The sequence below is a fragment of the Dromaius novaehollandiae genome, chromosome 9 (assembly GCF_036370855.1).
Source record: "Dromaius novaehollandiae isolate bDroNov1 chromosome 9, bDroNov1.hap1, whole genome shotgun sequence".
NCBI classification, from domain to species: domain Eukaryota; kingdom Metazoa; phylum Chordata; class Aves; order Casuariiformes; family Dromaiidae; genus Dromaius; species Dromaius novaehollandiae.
The window spans coordinates 21847461-21865722 of NC_088106.1; the positions used below are offsets into that span (position 1 = coordinate 21847461).

At 44.6% G+C, this 18262-nt stretch overlaps 1 long non-coding RNA gene across 1 annotated transcript in view; it reads right to left on the minus strand.

The window, feature by feature from the left end:
* Positions 1 to 16228: 16228 nt before the first annotated feature.
* LOC112988872 (uncharacterized) overlaps positions 16229 to 18262 on the minus strand; it is a 79197-nt gene continuing 77163 nt past the window's right edge. The window contains exon 4 of the long non-coding RNA XR_003260647.2: positions 16229 to 16431. This is a non-coding gene — a long non-coding RNA (uncharacterized LOC112988872). The remainder of the gene's footprint in view (positions 16432 to 18262) is intronic.

The following is an 18262-nucleotide window of genomic DNA, read 5'->3' on the forward strand; positions in this document are numbered from 1 at the left end:
CTGGGAGCACACAGGGACAGATTTGCTTAGAGTCGACCCAAATTACATTTTTTCACAAGTCAAAACCTGAAAGAATTCTTTGCAATTGAGTAGAATTCTTCATTCTGCTCAAGACAATTTTTTCATATAGGGTTTGAAGCTGTTTTGCAAGGTCTTTTATAAAAATTAAAGTATAAGCTCAAAATAAATACCACCTCAAGATGAAATAAAGTATGGTAGCTTTTAAAACTCTCTTTCTGTTTACCTTCTGAAGGGTTTTTTGGTTTTTTTTTTTTCATTTCAGGAATTCACAAGCTATTTTGCTCAAAAAGGGGCTTCATTTTTCAGGAAAAACAGTATTCTGTTTCAAGCCAAAAAAAGATGCACTTTTAACCTAAGAAGCAGAAAATAGAATCTTCTTTCTAGGTGTTTCTGTGGCCGAATTAGTGTCTGTAACAGGATTTCTGGATTCTTTCTTGTAAGAGAGTTATTGAAAAATGACATATAATACAAATGTGCTGAGACAGCACTACAGCTTAATGCAAAAAATTCTACTTCAAAAAACAAGCATCCTCATCACTGCAAAAGCATTATGATTCCAGAAAAGTCTGATGGGGATCCTTAATGTGTTATAGCATATAATAGCCTGAGTTCTGTTCCCTAGGACAACCTGGGTTGCATCCTTTACCTATGCTTTGAGATTTGATATAATTTTCAATTTTGTAATGCTGGAAGATTAGCTCAGTTGACTTTTAAAGTTCATTTCAAGAATGCAGTTCAATTTAGCAAGTAATTTGCCGAGCGCGTTGCTTTGCTTGCGGCATGGCTTTTCTGTCCGTTGCAGAAAGTACACGGAGAACAGCAAGGCAGATAACGGCGTTAGCAACCCCACGTAATATATTCAAAACCTGAAATGGGATTGTAAGTGGATATATTAAAGTGTGGAGACAGCAATTAGCTCCTTTGCTTTAAAAACTATTCTTTTCAGTTGTAGGATGGCTCTTGCCTAGACCTGAAATTGCTTTAGCTCTGATGCTAGCACCGAGTCATGAGACAAATGAATCACAGCACTGGATTCCTGCTTCAGTGAAAACTTTATGCTCTTGGGTCTGACTCGATGTTACAGCACTTGCAGGAGAGAGATTCAGGCACACACGTGTCTGTCAGATGACACAACACCCGAGGGATTTTTTTGGTTAGACGTTTCTTGTGGGCTTGCGGGGGTGGAGGACACTGGGCATGAGTAAGGCTGGACCCGTGGAGCAGCGGCCCACGTGAGGCTGAGCATTACGCAGGGCACCTCGAGCGGCAAACTGAGACTTTTGGGCCAAGAAAGCCGTGCTGAACAGGAGCAAGTAATAAAGGGGGAATTGACAGCAGCTCCAGCAAAGGAAAAAACAAACAAAACCCCAAGAGTGGAGGGATGCGTCTCACTCCAGCCTTGTGAGTGACCGCGATTCCCCTCCCATTCAGCTCCTGGCAAACTCTCGAGCCCCTGGTACCACCAGTCGCTGTGGAGCTGCACCCAGCCTGGAGCTGAGCCCGGCACGCCGAGGCCGCATGGGATCCGGCGGGACAACACTGACTGCAGCAGCCTCACCGGAGCGACTCCGAGCTGCCGAGGTGGCCAGGGCGTTTATCCCGCTCTATCGCGCTGCTCTAGCTGCTGCTCTATATTGCTGGCCCGTCTCTGGAAAGCTAAACCCGTACTGGGCAAACAACCTCTCTATCGCGCCAGGCTCAGCCTGGTGCCGTGCGTCCTCCCCCAGACATCCCCTCGTCCGTGTGAGCTCCTCCGCAACCCCCCGCGCTGCCGGAATCTTCCCGCACATGGTTCCCGCGCATCCCACCAGCCCCAGCCCCAGCACAAGCCCCAGCCCCAGCCCCAGCCCCTTCCAGCCTCAGCTCCTCCATCAGAAAATGGCATTACTCTAGAGCTGCACTCTGGGAATCTATGCGTGAAGGATCCACAGAAATCAAGGGGGGAAATAAGTCAACCAGCTTAAAATGACTATACTGCAGCCCACACCTACCTCAGATACTTGTTAAGAGACCGCAGACTGAGAAAGGGATGAAAATATGTGCATATACGCAGGCAGAAACAGGCTGACTGACTATGAGCTGAGGCTACTAATGAGAATAATGTTGTATAACAGAATAAATTAAAAAATGTGATTGTATCTGCATCAAACTTGGTTTTTCATTTCTTTTTCTGGAGTGGAAATATTAAAAGTACTCCAGCCAATTAGTTACAAAATGCTTGTGTGGTATCTAAAGCAACTTCAGAAGTCAGTAAGATAACTCACAAGTTCTTTTCTGGGTGGGGTTCAGTGTATATGGTGTTACAGGGAAAATATTTTGATTTTGTTACTTTGCTTTGTGGTTTCACCCTACACAGCGCTGCAGCAGGGTCCATTATCACTTGTCTAACAACGTTCTGCTCATAAACCTCCAGAGAGAAATTCATGGTGCAAATCTGATTGCGCTGAGTTCAGTGGGAGTTTCACCACTGACTTCAGTGTCTCACAGACTCTGTCCTGGTGTTAAAATCCAGCTTGACTGGGCAATGAGTTCCTTATTCTTTCCACAGTATCTAGAGGAGATTTCATTATGTTCCTACAGTTAAAATAGAAAAATAGCTCAAGAGTTTGGTAAAAAACCCCATGTAGTTGTAACAGGATGCTTATAGCTACAAAGTGGGAGTTTATGTGATCATACAGACACTTATTTCCACAGGCTGCTTCACGGGAAGCTCTTCATACATAGGTAGGTAGAAATGTCTAAAGGAGGATTATTAGTAAGCAGCAGAACTAAAAAACTAAGCATATGTGGAGAGCTGAAGTTGCCTCGTGCGGCCCTTTCAATGCGATGATGTTTTCCAGCACGTGCAAAGACACAGGCTGGTGACCAACCAGCCCTGATAAGATACTGGCTCCTGTTGCAGCAGCAGCTGCCTTTGCTCCATTACTCATCCACACACACACAAAATTATTGGGGAACTTATGAGAACCAGCAGTGTAAACTGTTATTCAATTTCCATTTTTGTTATTAGCATCCATCTGTTTTGCTTGCTTGTCTCATGTATCCCAGGCCTGATCCTGAGAGAGATTTTTCAGCCAGGATGATTTCTTTCAGCAAGACTACCTGCCTTTCCCAGGTTGATTGTGCAAGCAGAAATGAAATTCTGTTGAAATGGATTCATTACAAGATTAGTTAGATTAGCTGAGCTATAACTGTGTTGTGCCTTCCTTATACCCCCAAACATCAAGAATTGCACTACTAATTGCAGACTAAAGGGTTAGCACAACGTTGCTCAGTCTCTGATGACCCTAGCATACAGCTATTTACCAGTAATTAGATGAGATAGTAACAGAGACTTGCAGAAGCTATATTTTCAGAGATATGTTTACCCCTTAGGAGAAAGGGGTTTTGTAGCAAGTAGGAAACTTCAAGTATGTACAAAGCAGCACTGAGTTGCTTAGATCCATGCAGTGTTTTGCAATGAAGCACCTTCATTATTGGGAAAATAAAAGAGTAAGGGAGTGCTTCATTTAAAAATGTATCAAAGCTGTGCACTTTCAATGCTCTTTACAAACATCTGGCCAAATGGTCATTTCAGCTATTGTGAAAGCATCCAGCATGAGCATCCGCTTGCCCAGCAGACCTACCCATTCACTGGAGCAAGGGAAGTGAAATCTCAGCTCTTGGCTGGGCTCAGATAGTATCTGGGTTATCTGAACTACTTCTGGCAATTGTTTTTGGGTGCAGGTTTACTGCGTGCTTTTCATTCCTCGAGCTTTCCTGAACAACTCCTAGTTTCTAAGACTGCCTCGGCCAGTCACAGCCATTTACTCACGGCATCCGGCCGAGCTCTGCTGCAGCTGCACCGTGGGCAGGCTCCACTGCCATGGCTGTTTCTTGCTTTTCCCGTGTCCCCAGGAGGAGGAAAGGCATCCGCTCCCCAGGCACCCTGACAGGAGAAGCGAATGGATGGTGGTTTTGTGCTCATGGACTGTGAAAGGCCAGGCCTGCTCAAGGTGGATCTCAGGGAAACAAATCCTCCCAACTGACTTCTCTGCACCTTGTCTGTACTGGACACCACCACGGTGTGCTGGATGCTTTTAGCTCTCTTTAGAAACAATGGTTACCTTCTCCACTTGCATTTTCTGCTTCATGCTTTTGTCTCTGGCTCAAAAAAATGACAAACTAAACAACTGCAGAAAAAAAAAAAGAAAAAACAACCAAAGTGTAGCAAGTCAAGGCAGACCAGGAGTTTCTGTTCTTCCTGTCTCAGAGCACAGGAGCAATCAATGACATTCAAAAGCAGCAGATACAAAGCCAACTCAAGGAAGTGCTGTTTCAAGGAACACATAATTAGACCACGATACTTGATGTTACAGACTGGAGTCAAGGTTGAGAACAGGGAGAAATTTAAACAGTTATTTGTCTAACAAGAGTAATAAGAGTTCTAATAATGATTCTCTGTGTGTGGAAATGATGTAACATGTCACGTCCCTCAGTTTAAGTCAGTCTCCTGATCATGAGCATCAGGAGAAACCGTTTCTGAAACACAGACTGGCCCGTAACCATTAAATGAAAGACTCCTTCGGCCTCTCTGCGAGGCCTCTGAGTTCTCCTGCTCGCTGAAGACCCACTTGACCAGACAGACCGCAGGCCGGCTTTGCCGTAGCCACGTGCTGCCCTGCTCCCCGTCACACCCACACGGCATCGAGAGGTGTGCACAACAGCAGCCGTGGACACATCACGCCTTGGGGCTGGCCTACTGCCGTGGCACACCACCGCCTCGCAGGGCGACAACCCACAGGGCTTGGAGGAAAGCGATCAGGCATTCGGGCATGAGAATGAACTGGAGATGTTAAAACACCTAGAAGAGTATTTAGAAAATATACTTCATCAGAGTATATGCAAACTCTATTTGCAGCCCAAGCACACAAGACTGTTTATGAGAGGAATTTACTGCTGGAGATAATGAGCCCGTTTTCACTAAAGTGTAAATCTGCTGGCTGCTTGTCAAGGCTCGTGGACAGTCAGAGCGCAGATCGCTGCTACTGGGAGTGCTCTGCTAATAATGTAAACAGTGATGACATTTAGAGCATTGTTTAACTGAGGAAGGAGATTTAAGTCACTTTTGCAATACTATCTAACAGGGAGTAAGCCTCTGCAGATCATACATCACAACTCTGGCTGCAATCTGTAATGTCATTAAGCTGCATCTTTAAATTATAAATAATGCCTATTAAAAAGTCATAACTCATATTTGTGGTAAGCATCTCTGAGAGAAGACATTGTCAAAATAATTAAAGCCTCGATCATGAATGCAGTATCTGTCCTTATCCCATGGAACAGTTTGTAGGATCAGCGCGCCTATTATAATAGTTTATTATACCTCTTAAAACCAACAGGCTGAAAATTGCTTCCCACCAATGATCTTTCCACATAGGAAGCTAGATAAATCCCTTCCAAGTCTATAGCTGAGCACTGGAGTGCATAAGAAATGAGTAGGACGTGCATTTTAAGAAAGTCATTTGTAACTTTAAAAAACCTATTTCATCTAGGGAAAAATTTGCTTCTCTCGACTCAGGTAACTTACTTTCAGGCAACATAAGATGAGTGTGACATCTCCTTTCTGTTCCCGCAGTCAAGAGGAAGCCCTCAGTCCGGTTTGCCTGAAGCTACACACATGGATGCATGGTTATTTCTGCAGCAGTGCAAGAGGTGTATGAAAGAAAGCCTCTTAGAAGTACTAGTTTATGTTAAAATTTACTAAAAGTCAAGTGGCTTAGCTATCAAACTAAAGTGCAAACAACTCTCACATTGCTGAAGTCCACCCCTAACTTTCAGTCAGAGCAATGAATGGTGCATCCCTTTGCCCAAGTTGACATTGGCCCAGTACATCTTCCCCTTTGCCAGGCCCCAGAAATGCTAAGTTTCCCTAAAACAACACTCAGAGGCACAGCTTCCTTCTAGCTCTTACCCAGAGAGTTTGTGCAAAAAAAACCTAAAAACAAAAAGAAACCACAAACAGAAGAGAAGAGCTGAAGGCTAGTTAGACAGTCACCCAGGACTGACTAGCTAAGGACTATTGTTGGAGAGTAGCTAAGGGCTGAGCTGGATCCACCATACGATGTGACCATTTGGGGCGGGACGCAGGAGGAATTTAGGCTTCTAAATCCAAATGTGCGATCCAGAAACCCACTCTCCAGAGACGTGAAAGTCTAGACATGGGCTTCAGCTTGTTTCACAGGCACAGGTCAATAATCTTTGAACTAAATACCAGTCATTGCCCCTGTGAGGAAAACCTCCAAGCTGGTGAGCCTGCTGAGCACAGCACACCCAGCCCGCTACGCCAGCCCCTCTGCCCTCCTAGTGCAGACCTGAGGACTCGACCGTGGTGATATTTCTTCTCACAGAGAGCGTGTGTAACGAGACAGGCCCGATTACTGAGCAGGAAAAGCATTGTGGTTCTGCCTGCTCCTCTCTTTCTCCATCCCCTGCCCACTGGGGAGACTGAAGGGCAGAAACAGCAGCAGTTCCAGTATTTCTTTGAGCACACAAACTGAAAATAGCAGCCAGCCTTAACGCAGGCTTTTTCTCTAACTACTTTCTTCTGATCAGCTGCATAAAGGCCAGCCACAATCTGTGCACCACAGAGCAGGGTAGAAAAACTGAACAGAACTGCCAAGTCACAACCAGTCACTTATTTAACCTCAAGACTTTCATTTTCCGATTTTCCCTCAGTGAGCAAAGAATGGAGCAGACCCCAGGACAGGTTAATGCATTAAGTGAATTAGCAGCACCATCCCTAGGCTTACAAAAGAAAAGGAAAATTATCAGAACAGCACGAAATGTGGAGGGGAAACTTCAGGCCCTACACACCCAAGCAGCTGTAACACAAGCCTTTTAAAAGAGCAGGCTGGTTGCAGGCAAGCAAAACAGCCACAGAAAATGACTGTTAACATTTTCTAATGCATTTTTTTCCCTAGCAAATTTAAAGCTTGTTAAAGGTGGCAGTTCGTCAGCACTGAAAAATACAGGAGTAAAGTGCAGACAGGACTGGTAAAAATAATAGTCCAATTTATACAGGTTTAGCTCTTGTCTGCAAGGGCTGTCTGATTGTATGAAAGCCTGTTTCTAAAGCTATGCAGAGATCTGCACATTTTCCGTATATAGCAGAGTGCCTGATAAATAATGAAATGACTGAGAGACCCTACCAACTGGGTTCAACTCACTGACTCGGATGAAGCCCACTGCACTTTCTGTGGCCTGAGATCTTACCAGATGTAGGCTACAGGTCTGGAAGAGTCCTCCTGCATTGACATCAGTCCCTGGCTCTCTCAGGCAGCCGTTTCATATAATCCCACTCATCAAATGATCAACAACCAGGTACTTGCAGTGAATTATGAGTACAGGAGGCAGGCCTCAGATAGATCACAGCGCTTCTCCAGAGCAGGACCAAACCTCAGAGTGCTAAGCTGCTGCTTCAGGTGAATGTTTTGCTCACCACATCCAAGTATCCTTTTGCTCTCTGTCCATCTGGTCCCAGGGACCTTCCATTCCTGATGCACATGGGCCCACGTGCAGGAGCTCTATCCCTCCCAGAATATTTTAATATGAAAAAAGGCTAAAACATTTTCTTGAGAAGAGTTACCAGGTGTTCAACCCTGTGAAGGTGCAGAAGAGCCAGAACTGAGGCTACCTGCCTCCTGAGGAGTGCTTCAGATGCTAGACTGGCATGCCTAAAGACACCACTAGTACCTCAGAGCACTGGGGAGGAAAGGTTTGTCCACTGGATTTCTGCAGCACTCACACAGAAAATAGACTAGGGCCCCAGTGGGGCCACTCCAGGCTGCCGAGGCAAGTGCTTCACAGGTTCTGGTATCGGTGGACCTTGGGGAGTGCAAGGATTTTTGGATTCCTCTCTAGGGTACAGATATTATAAGTGCAACTGGAATCCCAGTTTGGCCAGTGTGTTTGTGCTCAGGGGATTAAAACCATGTTTTCCTCCCTCGTTTGCTTCTCTAGCTCATGGCAGATGCCTACAGGGCAATGAGAGCTTTCAGGGGGAGGCAGAGTCCCCACCTGTATCACTGAAGTTTGTGGCTCAGCACCTTGTGAGAACACCCCTATAACAAGGCTATATCTCCCTCAACATTTGTTCTAATAGGTTACATTTACCACAGACCACCAATATTAAAACAAGACAGACTAGCAAACCTCTCAGCGTGCAGCACATCTGAAGTGGCCAGGCTTCCTTGCTTGCAGCCTATTTTCCCCTGAAGAAGCCAGTTGCTGACAACGTCAAGCTCATCTGTTTTGAACATTGACTCTCTCTAATCCTCACTTTCTTGGTGGGCCTTTGCCATAGAAACCTTCCTTAGCAACAGGGAGCAAAGCAGCAGTGAAACCAGCCAGAAGAATTAATGAGGCAGCCTCAGCCCCTCTGCGTGGCACATCTGCTAGTGCCCCATCTCCCCCCGCTTAGCTTTTATAGTAGGGCGTAACTGAGAGATGAGCATCAGTAGGAGAACTGGGGTGTGGGGCAGGGAGGAAACAGCTATGTTGGAAAACTGCTGGGCACCACTGCAAAATCACCCTCCCATTAAGTGCATGCGGCCTGGTTTATTATGCCGCTCACCAGAGGGGAATCCTTGCAGCTACACAGAGCTTGCAAACCATGGACCATTTCTGGCATTTGTTGCCATGGGCACACCAGGGAGCAACAGCAGGAGTCAAGAAGAATGTGCAAGGGGATGCAATCTGGAGCATTTCAACAAGGGGCTCCAGAGCCATTTTGCCTAAGCAAAAAAGAAACAAGCAGAGTGGTTCAGGATGCTACAAATACTGCTGTGAGCTTCATGAGGAAAGAATATTGTGATTACGTCCCAATGCTGCTGACTTTCCACTTTCTAGCAACATCATAAATTATATTAATTGGTCAGGGTCCAACTTTGGTGCATCTAAGCCCACGTTGGTACTGAGATGTAGGTACTGCTGTCAGTGTGCTGTGCAGATGCTCTAGCTCTATTCCTACCACAGATTTCTGCTGTAACTCCACTTACCTGCCACTTCTTTGACTGCTTAGAAAAGCAGTATTTGCCCTTCTGATGGGAGGCGGGTTGTAAGGAGAAAATTGGTAATGTTTGTGATGTGTTGCATAAGTAAAGGGGCAATCTCAAAATATTACCGTTGTCTCTGTACCACCACTGGTAGCTGGTACACAGAAATGCATGCAAGAAACACGAATACTTCAAATTCCTGACAAAGTTGGGTCCTGTCCGTAAAAAAAGTGGTGAGGGATCAGGGACAGCATTCTTATTGCTTCGGTATCATTCTTGCTGCCGGACACAACCTCTCTGTTCCTGTCAGCTTAACAGATACTCAAAGCAAGATGTGCGTTGCTCTTTGAACTTTCCACGTCTTTCAAGGAAACATGTTACTACTGGTCTGCAGGCAGATGCAGGTTGGTTCTGCCTGTGCTCCAAAGCAGATCTGAAGTGGAAACCTCTCACCAAGGTTCATCAGCCCGGAGCCGTGCTAATGCACTGCTTCCATTTCAAAGTCAGCTAGCCTGGAGTTCAAGTCTCCTAACAAAAAACCACACTGTTGCATCCTCTCTGAAGAGGTAGCACAACTGCATGTCCATTAAAGTATCAAGATTGGGCCTAAATACCACTGCCAGCTTGAAGAACCTGTAACTTTATCTTTCCATTCTCTGACTCATCCTGTCATAAACACACCACGCCAGGAACGCACTGCTACCGGCACTGCACGATGACTCACTTGTAAACCTGCATTCCTCTCCCTCTAAACCCTCCCTGCCAGGTTTTTCATTATCTGCTCTGCTCTCTGTGGGATAATCATCTACAGGAAGAGCCCAGGTAACCTGCTTCTCCAAACATCCCTCCTCTGCTCAGCGTCAGGCCATAATTGACTGCTAGTTTTCAACCTGAATTTGCAAACGTGGCTCGTAGGGAATAGGACTAACTCACACTGACTGTCGTATTCAGTGGGAGCACGTATTTTTATCATTGTGAGTTGCACAATCTCAGAATTTTTATTATATATAATAAATACAATTAGGCAAGAAACCATTTTTGGTTTTTGTTTGCTATGTTGGTTTTGCATTTTAATATTTGCTATTTTGGCTTTGCATGTTAATGTTTTGTAACTTTTGTGCAGGGACAAACTTTTCCTGCTCTAAGATGAACAAGCATTTCTTTATACCTCTGACTGAACTCTGGCCCTGAGGGGGTTTAGATTAAAGCACATTCATTCAGCACCCAATCGAAGAACCACAGGCTTGACCAAATGATTTATTGGCTATGTTTGATCTTGAAGACATTTTGAAACTTGATTATATCAAAGGCTAGAATTTACGAAGTCTGTTTTCTCCTAATATAAAGACATGAATATAAATTTTTCAGAGAATACTTCCTGAATTAAATAAAGGAATCTGAAAGCACTTCTTACACACATAAGTATACTCTCACAGACCTATGAGCAATTACACATAAAAGGCTCATGGAAAAATCCGACATGCTAAATGTCAACTATAACGTATCTTTTACGCTCAAACAGATGAAACTTCAAAACTCAGAGTATTTTTGACGTAAAGCCAAAAGAGAATAATTTTTCCTAAGAAACAGGTCAGAAACTAAGGAGTGAGGATAAAATGCACAAGACCGTGCAGTGCCTCATTCCCAGGCATCTGCTACTAGCGTGTGCTCAGGTAGCTCCATTCAGGGGCGAGTAATTCAAGAAAGTGGAGCTGCCTTCAAATCTGGTTTATCCCCGTGGGTGCCCACGTGCACCCTCGGTAACCCTACCGGAGCTTTGCTGCCGTGGGAGGCGAGGAGCGCTGCCGAGTCGCGCTACAGCACGGCCAGCTCTCCCTCCAACAGGCTGCAAGACAAAGCAGCACAAGGCAGAGACAGCCAAGTGCCTCGTTTTCTTAAGGCAGGGAAACCGGAAAGATCTGCTTTATGCACAGAATGAAAAAACTGTAAATGCGATCTAACATGATATTTACTCTTAGTGCTTTATTCTGATTGCATTCTGCTGAGAACTTTCTTTTTTTCCCCAATGAAGTATTCACTAAAAATGTGTCTCTCTTTCCATTAGTATGTTTGGAAATATCTTCTACCATTTTAATTAAGATAAAGGAAAAACACGCTACTAATCTGCTCCTTATATTTTTGGGTCAAGGAAGGATTAATTCCTGGTTTCAACATAAATCTGCCAGACAAAATCATCTCTCCCTCTATGAATTCCATCTTTTCCTTTTATCTTCTATTTTTTTTTCTTTCTCTATCACTAGTATCTAAGTTTTCTGAGTTCTCAGATTACAACCACCTAAGGTATCAGAGATGGGATTTTCTCTATCAGTATGTTGGCTGGAGAGTGCGGAGCTTAGTGGGGGAATGGGAACATTTTTCCCAATTCCCTTTCATCTTGCAGATGTCCTTTTGGAGCACTGCAGAAGACAAGCTCTCCTGGGCACACGGCTGAAAGTCTCCAAAGTGAGCAAGCATCTTCAGCTCTCACACTCGTCTTTATCGCAATGTACTATGACCTTGACCCTCTTGACCTATTATTTGTTGCCACCAAATGAGGTTTCACAACTGGATCCAAGCACTAAGTTCTGATGGAGGATTGGGAAAACTCCCAGCACCTTACAGCTTCCATGCAACTGGCTCACACGTTCTCCACAGGCTGAGTACCAAATAAACAATAAAAATAACTTCTAGTGGAAACCTGAGTAGTGAAAAGCAGGTAGAAAGGAAATCGGTTTTATGGATGCAAATGTTTATCCCCATTTATCTTTTAATTCTGACACTTTGGAAGAGATATGGAAATCACATCTAGATTCATTGCAGCACTGATGGAGCTACACCACGACTGGAGCACATATCACACTGGATGGTGCTTATGGACTGCTTACAGTAAATGGGAAATATCACCCCATAGAGATCTTGATAACTAGACAGTCACACTATGTGTTTCCATGTACTAAAAAATTTTTTTGCGGGTGTCTGCCTGGCTTCTTACCATCCTAATGATTTCCATCATTCTCTTTCTCAATTATTCAAAGACAGCTTCAGTTGTCATTGTATCTTCACGAAGCAGAGCGGCAAAGTGGCCATGGCGCATATCCCATGGCAATAACATCAACAGAAGAGCCTTGAATGAAGTTTCCCCTCTCAGCAAGAGTTGTTTGCGCCAGAACAGCTCAAATCTGCTGACATTCAGGGCATTCTACGAAGTCCCTCAGCTTTTGCAACATGCTAGAAGGACACAGAGGTGTGGTAGACGTAGCCACGAGTCTCCTTATTTCAAATAACAGTTAACCAGGCAGTTAAATGGTGCAGGCTGCTTTGGAAACTTCAAAAAACAAACAAAACCCAAAAGAAAAGAGGTGGATCTAATCAGTGTATTGAGGAGAACCTATTTTTTCTCTCGATTTTTTCAGAAGCTGAAATAAACACTGGAAAAAATTCAGCCACTATGTTACTCTGAACTGCTCCGGAGCCCTTCTAAACAGCTCCGATGCCAGCTCGGCCACTTGTGCAGTTTTCCTGGAGCACTGAGCACACAGAAATGCCCTCACCACCGCCCGCAGCTCTTTAACCAGGCTGCCGACAGCCCTGAGATAGAAAGTCTTCCTTGCTGGCCAGGAGGGCTTGCTAGAAGGTGAAAGAAAAAACCCAAAGAGCACTTCAGTGTTGAGTCGGACTTCAAAGAGCTCTGCTGGGGGACCTTCACCTGTGCCTTTTAATGTTTTTGTTTGACTGCTTATCGTGAAACCATTCATTCAGCCAGTTCCACACAATGAGCCCTTTAATGTATCTTAAAATACCGTATTTTCAGAGGTATTTAAACATTCAACCCTTCTTCCCTCCTGTAAGCTTTTCAAGAGCTAATAAATCTATGAGCTTCTACTGACCAAACGCAGCTGGCATATACGTCAGAGCATCTTGCTGAACTCTAGGGTGTGAAAACTGGCTTTCAGGATCTACTCCTGTAAGGCCATGCCCCAGAGTTACACAGGAGATCTGCTCCAGCATCCTCTAAGTCTCGCAGGCTTACACCAAAGAAGTCCCTGCAAAATTTTAACTGTCCTGACTCTCAATGAATCAGTGAAAATGCTGATTTATACCACCCAAGGTCTCGGCACAATGTCGCTAGATTTCCGAAACTAAAATGAAGTAAGTGAAGTAAAAAGCTTTCTTGGGAATCTGCCCATCTTCATTATATAGCCTCCATTACCATAGTATTAGAGTGTTTCATATTTTTTAACATATTTATGCTCACAGTTTCCAGCTGGGATAGAGAAATGCTGGTTTCTTCCTTTTGCAGGTTGGAAACTGAGGCTCAGACAGACTAAGGAGTCTGGTCCATCAGAGAACACTGGGGCCCAAGATGACCTGTAAGCACCAAGTTCCAAAAATGAGACCCTCAAATTCACAACTTTAAGTGCTCCCACTTAGCCAAAGGTTTAACTGTCTCAAAATGCTTGGCACTGTCATCATGCTTTTTGGGGTATCAGAATGCTGGAAACTCACCCATCAGAAGATCCACACTCAGGATAATAGCATATAAGTCACTCTGCGGGTGAAGCTTTTTGTGACTTAGCCAAGATTACACAGGAAATTTGTGGAGAGCTAAGGCTCTGTAATTCCCAGTGGACCCGCCTTCCTCACAGACTGGTTTGAAGGCATCAGAGCCTGGTAATTCAAATAAGAAATCAGATGCTCAGAAATTATGAAAGCAAGCCTAATCAAACCATCCCATCTAAGGCAATGTGTCACATCCATGTTATTTATCCTAACAAATAAGCCTCTTTGGACCACATGGAAATCTGCTGAATTTTTCCCCAGGCATCAGCAGCACCCAGGCCCAAAATGAGTCCACTGGAATATTTTAATCTCACCGTACGTTCTCAGACACTTAGTGGGCAAAAGTAACAGAAAGTTATAGATGAAAGGGATATTATGTGGTTGTGCAACTGTCACATAATGGAACACTCTCTCAGTAATTGCATAAAAAGCAATTTTGTGGGTTTTATTGAATAACTCAAGATAATTTAAGCCTCCATAAAAGGATAATGAAAATAAAAAATAACTCTTTTACAGGAAGATGCCTCCTTACATAGCGAATGCTAGCAGCACAACAGATTATGAATGTAGCCGATTTTTTTTTCCCCAAAAAAAGTTTGTAACATTTTAAAAGGAGTAGATTTTGGTCAAACAGCCCAATTACTTGTGCCATATTGCACAAGTTCTGAATGTTGTGTACATAATGTAGCCACATTTACCAGATACGTGCCACACATGATGAAGTAGAGGAAAATCTCTCTTCCAAAAAGTTTTCCCATCAACAAAGGAATAGTAGAAACCACTTTGTGCATCAAGTCTGGCTCCCTGCTACTGCACCCAAACGCTGCCATCAACTGCCTCCACTCCTTCACTTATCAATTCAAAAATCGGAGAGATACTCCTAGCAGAGTTTCAGAGCCACGCTCCAGACCCATCTAAATCCAAGCCATCTAAAGAACCAAAATGCAGATACAACATACAATTACTTCTGTTTTTTGGAAAGGGGATAGTGGCATCAAGAGATCCGATCGTTTAGGCAGATCGGCACAGAATCTCCGTAGCAGAGCCGGAGGGTTGGTCTCAGATCCCCTGCCTCCCGCGCCTCTGCTTAGCCAAGTGATAACAAAAGTTATTAACCAGGCTACTGAAGATGAATGTGCTGAAAGCACAACCAGAGCCACAGGGTCCAGATTTTTAGTTCTCATGTTTTAGTTCCTTTAGTTTTCCCTTTTAAAGGAAAGGTCAACATCACATATTTCTCAAGGTGAGGATTTGGTCAGCAGTGCTATTGTTACTCCTGTAAGGGAGAAAAACAAGCAAACAATGACAAGCATAATTCAGTTTAGTTCTCGCAAAAACCATACACAGTGGCAGGGAGCCAGTTTCTGATCTCACTTACGCTGGGACAAAGCCATGGCAACTGCACTGCTGAAGCGGGAGAGCAGCTCTGGCTGAAGGGGAGCTCAGTAGCTGGCGCGTGGTCTCTTAGTAACAGTTTGCAGCTCCACGTAGACAGCCTCTCTCAGGAAAAGAGAAAGATCTAGATTGCTGCTTGGAACTGGCATCGATGTGTTTATGCATCATAAATAGATTTTCCTCTGCATTTCAGGCATTTTTTTGTTAAACTTTCCCAGCAAATTCTAGAAACCTCAGTAATAGTTTGAATTAGACCATGATTTTGTGTTAGAAGGTATCAGAAAAGTGTTTCCACTCTTTCTGAGGAAAGCGGGCCATGATTCACCAGGGTATCAATGCACTTGCTTCAGGCAGAGGGCAGCAAGACTGTGCTGGGCATCCATGTGCAGAAGGATGCTGGGATCGGGCCCAGTGGCTGCCACGCTCCCCAGTGCTGCTGCTTGACCAAAGCCATCACATTTTATGGCCAGATTGAGTGTGTTTTGACTTCAGTGGTGAGTGATGTCATCTGAAAGCCATTCTGGGGAGTGTGACAGTGATCGGTGTTGAAGCAGACTGAGGAAAAATGACTCATCCACCAGCGTCAATGAACAATGATATTTCTTTCTCACCAGGCAGCCCTTGCACCTATTTTTCACCCTTCAGAGCAAGGTCCCTTTGCACCTTCCTGGGTAGCAGCTCAACAAGTTTTAACGCTGCAGAATTTAAAAATGCTGTTCTTGCCAGGTGTTTCCCTCACGGCAAGTGCATTCTTCACCATCTGGGACGCAAGACAATGCTTGCCACTGCAGCAGCAGTAAGTGCAGCAAGATCAAAAAGCAGGATAGATATAGAACAAAGCCAGGTTTGGGAGGGGAAGCTGGCTGCTGGCATGGCAGAGAGCTGGCGGTACAGCCTGGTTATCACCTCTGCACAGCAAAAGGCTGTGCACTTGCTCCCCTGCCTCTCCAGACTTGCCACTTGCTTTCAGGCTGAGGTGGAAGCAGAGGGCAAGTCATTCAGTACGTGCAACCATTGCATGAAAATGTCCAATAGAGCAAGTGATTATTTTTCATCACCTGCTTCATACTTGCAAGGTACTGAGCTTGTGTATCATCGTAACATAAGAACACAAGAACACCTCCAAGGGACAGATGCTGTCGTTGACTTGCCCTTCCTGGCTCCCTCGCTGAGCAGTGCAGCCTCCCAGTAGTCACTAAATGATGTCTTACCTTTCTGACCCAGCTCTTTGCTCCTGAGATCTTGCATATACTTCTCCCTGTTCTAAAAGATGAAGCTCACATTCATCTAGGTCTGTCCTCTCAATTCAAACCATCTTTCTGGCTTGTCAAGGTGATGACTTCTTTCTGAATAGTCTCCTTACACTGATACGTGGCATTTATTCACATGTGTTTCCATCTACACAAATAAGGGGTACCATCTGCAAATACAGTAAGAACAGGAGATCTGCATAAGGAACAGAAAAAGCAGGAACTGAAGGAGGTATCTGTGTCAGAAACAGGGCTGGAAATCATGGGCTCAGCCCTAAGGCTACCAAAATAGTGGAAATACCTCATAGTCCCACACAAAGTATCTAACTGGTATCATTTCATGACCAACTTCATTGTCAGCTCTGGAGAATTCTTTTTTCTTTAATTCTCAACAATAAAACTTAGATCAGACTGAAGAGTAGAGGACTGCAAGGCAGTTGACTCTAATTCAGGACCTAACAGTATTTAGGCTAGAGACACAGAATGCCATGGCTTTCTTAAGAGAGTTTGAGAATTTGGAAGCATGTTCTGCCATTCAGAAGATACTGGGATGTTATTTTGCACCAGATTTTAGAAGCAGTAAAAAGAACAAGAAGCTTTTCTACATAATTTCATCCAGAATAGAGGAAAGACAGAAACTGGTCTCTCCATTCCAGCTCTTGCTTTGGCTTGCATTCACACCCTGTGGCACAACAAGAGACCTCTAACCTCTCCATCCCAGCACACGCCCCGGCTCTCAGGGCACGTCCCCTTTCCCCTGGGCTGCCCCAGGCTGCATGGCCTGGCACAGACCGCGTACTCCAGCCTGGCCATGCAGGGGAGGCAGGGGAGAGCATGTCATGCTTCTTGAATCCTCTTTTCGTTATCTAGTATCTGCTCTCCTTAATTTAGATATACTTGCAATCATGCGTTCAAAGCAGATCACACCTACCCACCAACGCGTTGCTGGGATCCAAAGATATGTTTGGGACTTTGCGTGGACTCCAGCATTCTGCTTAGAGAAGACGCAAATACTTGACATTTTAATGACATAATTAGCACCCATAAAACCCTTCACTCTAATAATAGCTGCAAGAAACAGAAATACGGAATGGAAGCTTATATAATTTTATCAGTTTGTCATCTCTTTTCAGAAAAGCTTGCCAACTGGCCTCAATTCATCAGTCAACGGTATAGTAAACACTGGAAAGCAACCTGCGGGTAGATTACCAGAACAGTTTTACTCCAGCCTCTTTACAAATCTAAACGATTTGCAGTTGCTCTTTTGAATAGCAAATCTAAAGTGTGACTCCAGAGGTAAAAAGTCTTTGGCTAATTAATGGATTAACTAATTGCACTTGGTTATCATATTTGAGCGTTCAAGTACAAAGAAGCTACACTCAGTTATAAATAGAGCTGATTAGGGTATGGCATATGCACATTTGCATAAGGGATCTAAGAAGCTGATGAGTCATAATTAGCACTGGAATTTGCAAAGGTTGATTAACAGCAAAAGTTTGTGCAGGTATCGGGTAGAATTTTGGAAAAACATGGGGGCTTGGGGGCTAAGTGAGCCACGCACAACATGTTTTTTAATTGAAAGTCAAAACCCAAATACAGACTCACTCAGCTCCAAAGCAGAGACCTTTTGATGCTGCTGCTTAATTTCATGCCTAGTAGCAATCAGACACGGTGGGTGCTGCCCTGTTATCCACTGGGCATTGACTACTGTCCAAAACAGAGCAGAGCAGCCTGCCAGACACCCATGACCATGCAGCTGTTGCTCCAGTGTGAGGCAAGGCTCTCGCGTCCCACCTTGGCACCAGCAGGCACCAACCCAGGCAGTACCTAGAGATCGGTACCCAGGTCATGACGGGGAGCAAGGAGCATCTGGGAGGATGAGGTGGGGTGGGGTGGCACAGATGAGATTTGTGGTGGGAACGTGAGAGCAGTAGCGGATGGGGGTTGGAGGTAATGTAGGGGCTGTGGTGGGATGATCAAAAGGACCATGGCTGTCAGGGA